The 8,330-nt window shown below is 37.4% G+C and overlaps 1 pseudogene; it reads left to right on the top strand.

Annotated features, from left to right (window-relative positions):
• The first annotated feature begins 6,716 nt into the window (after positions 1 to 6,716).
• On the top strand, positions 6,717 to 8,095 carry LOC136064814 (uncharacterized; annotated as a pseudogene).
• The last annotated feature ends 235 nt before the right edge of the window (positions 8,096 to 8,330 follow it).

Here is an 8,330-nt window from a genome sequence, read left to right as displayed (position 1 = left end):
TCACGTGCGACAATTTTAAATTGCACTATACATTGCTTTTCATAATACAATATTTGTAAAACATCCAATTTACATTACTTAAATCTAGTTAACAAATTCGCATGTGCTATAAAAGCGAATTATCATGCATGCTCAGACTTTGTTACGATGGCAACTCTACCTACAATGGTACTGCTGAACAATTTAAATATTCCTACCTACTTTTTGACCCTTTATTACAACCATAGCACCCTTTTCTTTCTTCATTATCCCACTCTCAGACATATACTATAACTATTTGAGTCTAGGTTTCTCAATAAAATTAAATTCTTCTTTACATATGAAACATGTCTTACCTCTCTTAATGTTCTCACCAAATTATTAAAATCTTAATTTTGACTGTTCTTATTCCAATGATTTTTTATGAAGCATCATTACCCATTAGAACATAACCACAATTAGGGGACACCACACGGGAGTGTGGCTTGATAATAGAAGTCCTCGTTCTGCACCCAGAGATGAGCGGTTCAAGTGATAGCCCCAGCAAGGCCCGTGTGGTACACGTGGTATTATCCATTACCGTCACGTGGTGTGGGGTCGATGAACCCACATTGGAGACCCCCTTTTCATTCAGCAAAAAAAAAAAAAAAAAAAAAAACACAATTAGCTGACTTGTAAGTGTCAAACTAGTCTGGGCAGTTACGTGGAATAAACATATATATTGAATTTAGAATCCAATAATTGATCAGAACTTGATGAAACTAAAAACAAATCACTGTCAAAGTCTGAGTTTGCTTCCACTACATTGAAGGATTTTGAGGGCCCTTCCTTCTTATCTTTCTTTTCCCCCTTTTCCAATATGGACAGACCTGCTTAATATGCCACTTCTTCTAGCATTTGTATTATTGCACAATCTTTTGTTGAATTAGATCTATTATGTTCCCTAGTACAACTATTTTCTTCCCAGGTCTCATTTCCCCAATGCAGTATTTAACCAAGTGTTCATAGGAAAAAGAAAGGTGGGTCAAAAGCATCAATGCTTTATCTTCATCATCAAATTTGATATCAATTCATAACAGATAACTAATGAACTAGTTCAGCGTATTGATGTTAGAGCTAGATCCGCACCCTAGCTTGGCCATCTTAAGCTCGGACATTCAATTTATTCATGATGGACTTGGACATGCACTGACTCTCCAATAATATTAAGCATATCCTTATGGCTGATTCCTCGTACATGACATAGTAGATAACCTTGTTAGTTAGACATATCCAAATTGTACTAACCGCCTTCATTTCAAGTATTTCCCACTCATTGTCGGATATTTTCTCTGGTTTGCTCGTATCCTGAACAAAGCCTTCACGAAACAATGTTGTACCAACAAATCTTTCTCCGTTCTTGACCATAACCGAAGTTACCAATTCCATTGAACTTAACTACATACGGATGCCTTAACAATAGAAGCGTAATCTTGATGCACTACTCTACATTGGAAATGACAAACAAACACATCAATGGAAAATCAAATCAGGTAATCTCTATCCAACACAGATTAGTGCACTCGTCTAAGTTGAGCAATATTCCATATAGGTTTATGCAAGATTAAAGAAGAGGGATGAGAGAAATCAACATAGACAACTCAGACCGGGTGGCTTTTTAGTCTATGTTATCAGAAATTAAGTTACATCATTGTCTATGTAACATAACCCTACTCGGTACAAGGTTAATATCTAAATAAATACCCTTGTACTGTTACACTCCAATCCACTATGCCATAAGTTTTTTTTTTTTTTTTTAGTTTGATAATATAGTATTAATGTTTTTAGAGATACATTTTAATATATACTAGCCTCATCTCACGCGCTCCGCACGTGCGATGAGGCTTTTTTTTTATTTTGAGATTAATGTAATTTTTCATTTGAATTTATCTATTATTAGTGAGGTTACACGAGAAGAAATTTAAGAAAAACTAAAATTTATGATTTGAAATGAGTAAATTGCTGGATTTAGTGTGTTCTATTTGAGGAAAAACAAATGTATCAAACGTGTGTGAAATATATTTAAATAGAGAGTGCTAATTTTTAGGAAAAAAGTTTTTCTCTAGTTTTTTGTTTTTGAATTTTGTTGAATTACAACTTTACCCCCATTTTTATTTTTTAAGAATAAAGATTATCTAATTAGATTAGGGGTATTTTTGACATTTTTTTAAGTCATAACTAACTTTTTGAATTTTTTTTTTTATTAAATTTCTAAATCCTCTTAATATATAGAGATGATCATTTTAGGATATATAAACTAATTTTAACCATTAATTTATTATATATATATATATATATATTAAATAAATTATTTTATATTAATGATTAATGAAGATTAAGTAGATATATGGGTACAAAACAAAAAATATATATGTACCGCGTAATCCTCCATGATCTTGTTTGCTACACGAATTATGGAAAACTCAACCATAAGCTCCATAATGACCCATATATTATTGAATTTTGACAATGATCGAATGTAATCATATATAACAAAGAGAGAAAAATGAGAAGGCAACCAAATTATATTGTACTTTTAAGTCTTTAAGGCTATTTATTTCAATGATATAAATGATTCAAATGTGCTTTAAGTAAATGAAAATAATACTTGATGTGAGAGATAAATGATCGAGTGTTATGCAAATCAATTTCTTAAAGCAAGAATTTTTCATTTTTCGCACCATGTTAGACTTTGAGCTATATATATATATATATATATTTTGTTAGTAACCAAAATATATTTTTCGCATCATGTTAGTAACCAAATTATACTGTACTTGTATATCACCTCATTGCCTTAATTGCTTTAAAAAAAAAATTGAAATTTAGCTTTTTTTTTTCTTTATTTGTCTTAATATTTAAATTTTGAGTTTCTAGCAAAAACTTAGTGCTAGAAATTATGTAAGAGCCCATAGAATGACTAGGAAAAAAAAATTCAGTGGAAGGATAGGGGTAATATGAGTGTGTGTGTGTGTGTGTGTGTGTGTTGTTTTTAAGTTTTTTTTTTTTTTTTTTTTTTTGGAGTTATTTTACTTAAAATATTGGTCCACTACTCCAACTCGACCTTTGGGTTAGTAGTAAAATGAGAAAGACGATTTTTTTTTTTTTTCTAGAAAGATGAATTTGATTTGGATTTGAAAACTGTAGCGGCATAAGAAAGTTAGAGTTGAATTTCACCAAGTTCTTTTAATTTTTTAAATAATACATCATATTTATCTTCTTATCTTTTCCATATATATCATTTCTTTCATTCTTTTTTTGAATAAATCTATCATATGTATGTAACTTATCTTTTATTTTTTCCATATATATCATACATAGTATCTTTCATTCTATTTTTGAATAAATCTATTATGTATGTAACTTATCTTTTATTTTTTCCATATCTATCATTCTTTTTTTTAATAAATCTATCATATGTATGAATTTTATTTTTTCCATATGTATCATACATATCTTTCATTCTGATTCTCAAAAAAAATATATATATATATATATATATCTTTCATTCTTTCTTTGATATTTATTTTTCCATATCTATCATAAATATCTTTCATTCTTTTTTTAATAAATCTATCATATGTATGTAACTTATCTTTTAGAGCTGGCTTTTGTCTTATTATCATTTTTTAAATTATTCTTTATGTTAGAAACTTAGAACATGACATGCTCACATTAGTCGAAGGATTGAGTCTTTTTCCTAATGGGTACAAAATACAAAATCTGACTAAATAAATGAGATTGATAATTTGTGTATGTACCTCTTCTTTTAACGTGATCATTTAAATAGTAGGCCATTTTTTTTCACTTTTTAAAATTTAAGAATAATATGAGTGGTAACCCTTTTTTTTTGTTTTTGAGAAATATATGAATGGTAATCTAAAATGATAATTGATTACCCAGTATGATATTTTCCCATTATGTGCCCTTATTTATCTATCTATCTATAATGAGAACAGTAGTCATAATGGTCTAAGTTAAGACAAGTGACACATTCTTTGAGAAGGAAAAAGAAATCTCTTTATTTAGTCTTTCACCTTATCAAAACTTTCCATTTATGTCAATGTATTAATGAAAAACGCTACAAACACACCAAATTTCACAACTCCTTTCACAACTTATTAAGTTGGTTGAATTTAATTGGTGGTGACATCATTCTCATTTGGACCACCACTATCATTATTTTATAGCACACCACTTACAAATTGTTGTTAAGGTGTGAAATTAAAGCAAACCGTTACTCTTGGTGATTTGCCAACAGAAAAAACGCTCCACGGTGAAGCCTTACCTGTTTGGATACAGCTGACAACTGAAAACTGAAACTGAAAACTGAAAAATACTGTAGCAAAATAATTTTTAAATGTGTGAATAGTACCGTGGGACCATTTTTAATGAAAAAGTTGTTAAAAAGTGAAAATTGTGGGTCTGTGAACAGTAAAAGTTGGTGGAAAAGTCACATGTTGCGGCTACTGTTCAATAAACAGTAGCCGCAACAGTGTTGCTACAATAAAACTGTCTCTGAAAAGTTGGGGACGCGTGAAAAAAAAAAAAAAAAAAAAAGGCTGAAAACGTGCAACGCGGTCTTAAACGCTGAGGCCAAACGGTCTCTTAACACCCATTAATTGCGCTGTGCCCTCACCAACACGGTGCATTGATTCACAATTGAAGGAGATAGACGTGGCTTAAATGTGTTTGATCCCATTAAATCTCCTGTCCAGCAAGGCAATCAAGCGGCTCCATTATTTCCGAATTTAAGTCCAAATATAATTCCACTCACTGATAGTCATGCAGTTATCCCAACCGACAAATCAACCTCAATACATTTAAATATGGAATTAAGTGTCCCAATGGAATTAAATCAGGAATCAAGGTCCAATTTATTTCCTTCCGTTGACAATCAACAAGCACGTGACACACATCACACATGGGATCACTAGGAGTCTTTTGCATCCATCTCAGCCACGATGGACTAGGGTTGATCGGCCAAATAAACCAGTGCATGCTTCTAAGGCTCAAGCTACTTCCAGCTGTGGGAAAAGATTGTTAACTCTATCTGAGGATCACTTCAAGTTACCCAATAAATGTCAACAGGTTTCACAGAGTGAGGAGGAAGAAATTATTGAATGGTGGAGGCTGATATTCAGCCCTGCCAATCACAATGAATTGCTTAGTATGGAACTGTCGCAGGCTTGGGAACCTGTGTACAGGGAAGGAGCTTGGAGATATAATCCAGGCAAAAGATCCTCTGTCGTGTTTATAGCCGAGACACTGGCAGATGAAGCAAGGCTAGACACAGTACAAAGAAACATCAATTTCAAGGAGCTTCTATCTTGGCTCATCTCAACGCAGCATCACTTGGAGTTATTCTCAGTCATGGCATGGTCAGTGTGGACTCAAAGGAACTAGATTTGCTTAAACAAACCCAGCAACAGTTCCCACTCAATTGCCTCACTTGCAAAAGAGTACCTTGCTAAGCTCGAGGCAGTTCAGTCTCCCACACCAACTATGCGTACAACTCCTCCGTTCGCAGGGCGCAGGACGTTCGCAGAGTCCGTGCCTTCCGTACCACACAGGACTGGTCGTTCTTGGGCGGATCCCGCTCCTAAACATAAGGGGTAGGGGGAAGGTGGTTGGGCTATCATATCAAAAGGGTTGTAGAAAGAGAACCCGGCCACATATTTCATTCAATGTTCCGGGGCAGGGGCCGCCCGATTCGACTGGCTTTTGGATAACAAGAAGGCGAGCTGATCTGCTTTGATCCAGGAAAAAGCCCAGTCAGCCACCAACTCAGTGCAGGTCACGTGACCTATAGCTTGGCCTTCGCTTTTTAAGGCTTCCTCTACCCACATCTCTATGTGCCCGCAGCACTTCCATATGGAGAAAGATAGGCTTACCATGTTCCATCAATAGCACCTAACCTATGCCAATTTTGGCGGACCGTGCTCCACCCCGGTGAACTCATACGGTTTCAACGTGCCCAGAGGCTAAAGGCGAATCCGTTCACGGTCCGTAGGACCAACACCATTCAAAGGTGGGTGGCCCGCCATGCCTAGAACAGTCATGTTTGACTGGGCTTACACACATTCACTCATTTACGCTATCCCCTTCAGCTCACCCTAGCCCGGGCCTTTTGCTCTTCTAACGTAAGCTCCAAGGCTTCACACCAAGTCTTGACTAACATAATATGCATGCTTAAGTAGGGTCAGGCAGAACCGTTGTTGCCTAATAGGAACTTCCCCCATATTGCTATCAATGTCTTCATGTCGCACGACCTCTTAACATTACACCACTGAATCCCCAATCCTTTGCATGTTGTGCAGTGACAGTACAATATCCACTAATCGTTGTTTCCAGATACGGTTGCCGTTGACATCTCTTCTAATTCGTCGATACGAAAAGCAAATTGTTGTGTGAAGGAATCAATATCTCGACATAAGCCAAGAGGCAGATCTTGTGCCACTCCACCTGGTCGTATGAAACTGGCATGCATCCTGGCTCACGAGACTCTTTCATAGAATTCCAACAATTTCTCCCACTCCTCAAAAGCCCACAGGAACAGAGTTGATGCTCCATATCCATAGCATGAGTAGTTAAAGCAAGTGAATGATTTGAAATTCGAGTTATTTCACGGAATAACACTCGTATATATTGAGCTCGTAATGGTACCTCGCAATTCAAAGTCTCTCTACGACTGACGAATGAGCATGTTCTTGGGCCATCATAGAAACATAGATAAGGTCGACAACGAAATGAACAACGAAACTTTACGACAGCTTTTTCGTACATGTTCACTTGCATCACATACACAAGTGCTCTCTGAACCGTGCAATAAGGTCACCCATAACACGGCTCTCCCACTTGAGTTACCTTAGCCCCAGGCCATGCTATTCAATGATATTGGAAAAAAAAAAAAGCAGCGTAACGTAACAACTAGTATTGAAAGCTGGTCGCCTTTTGAAGCGTTTGCCAGTAAGGTAACCAAAGCGTATCGTTCCCGCAACCACTTTGGTACTTTGCTTATATAGCTTTTCTAGGTTATGCAATAGAAGGGGGCTTCGCTCTGGATCCCCCTGCTTGTAGAAATGAATGGATCATAAAGGTGCTGGGTTCTATTTTCGAGCCGGGCGGGAGGTGAAGGCCATAAGAAAAGATTGTCCTCCGGTAAGTAAGAGAGGAAAAAGGTGCTGTCATCTATCTTAACCAGTTTCTCGAGGCGTTGGAAATCCAGACTGGCTCAGAGAATCACTGTCGCTATTTAGCCCTTCATTTCGCCATTCGAAGTACTACCTCTGCCTTCCCTTTCTATAACATACCCAGGCGTCCTCCTTTCCAATCACTAAGAGAAAATCAATACCAATCAAATCAAAGCCCTATCTAAGTAAAGCTTCGTCTATTATTTTTTCGGCCTTAGGGGATTTTACTCGACCCATTCCCAGTTTTCCGCACTGCTCAAGTAAGTGTGCGACTCCATATGAGGACCTCCTTCCCTCCCTTCTGCCCACTCTCCGTTCACACGGTTCTCAAAGCAGAGGAGGAAAGGTGGGCAGCAGATACCACGAGCCCTCTGTCCACACATTTATCCAGAAGCAAGTGTAGTTCACCGGTTCCACCGAATGCTCCTATCTCTCGGCAAAGATCGTGTGAGTGTGCAGTTATGCTTCGGATGCTTCGCTATAGAATAGATCGACCCAGTTCCCGTTCTTTTCCGGTGCACTCGCTTTATATCTTCGACACACAAGGAAAGACGTGGTGGGAAGGAAGCAGCAGCCCTAGCCTCTGTCCGGCGGATCATTCCGCTGGCATCTTGCATTCACGCCTCCGTTTGACTACCGCTTAGGGATGTAGTTGTAGATACGTTAGTCTTAGTGGGTTGTTGGCTCCACCTGTTATCTCCTTCTACGACATGCTGTTGTCGTCGCCATATTCCATATGTCACTTAATCATCTCTGCCTCGCTGCGGGTCAGCACCTCCGAAAGAAACGGAGGACTTCATTAAGTGACTCCGCGATCGCCCTTTGAACGATCAGAATAAGGTAAAGCTTGAAGATAAGTTTTGTACTCTATTAATTTCTCAGTCCCTCTAGTCGGGTGGGCGCCAGCCGGTCTTTCGACTAGATCCCCCTAAAAACCGTACGTGCAGGTCTCCCGCATGCAGCTCACGCCATTCGAGGTGGCCCAGCCCAGCATTCATTCATAAATCTTGTAGTGAAAAATGAAGACTGCTCGACCTCGGAAGCTAATTCACGTGTAGGCAGCGCTGTCTGTCGTACCGTTGACATTATCTATTCATTGAATTTACTTTATTACATTTT

The sequence above is a fragment of the Quercus suber genome, unplaced genomic scaffold (genome assembly GCF_002906115.3).
Source record: "Quercus suber isolate HL8 unplaced genomic scaffold, Cork oak 2.0 scaffold_769, whole genome shotgun sequence".
Taxonomy (NCBI): Eukaryota; Viridiplantae; Streptophyta; class Magnoliopsida; order Fagales; family Fagaceae; genus Quercus; species Quercus suber.
The sequence above is the reverse complement of the archived record's forward strand: the minus strand, read 5'-3'. Positions and strand labels throughout refer to the sequence as shown.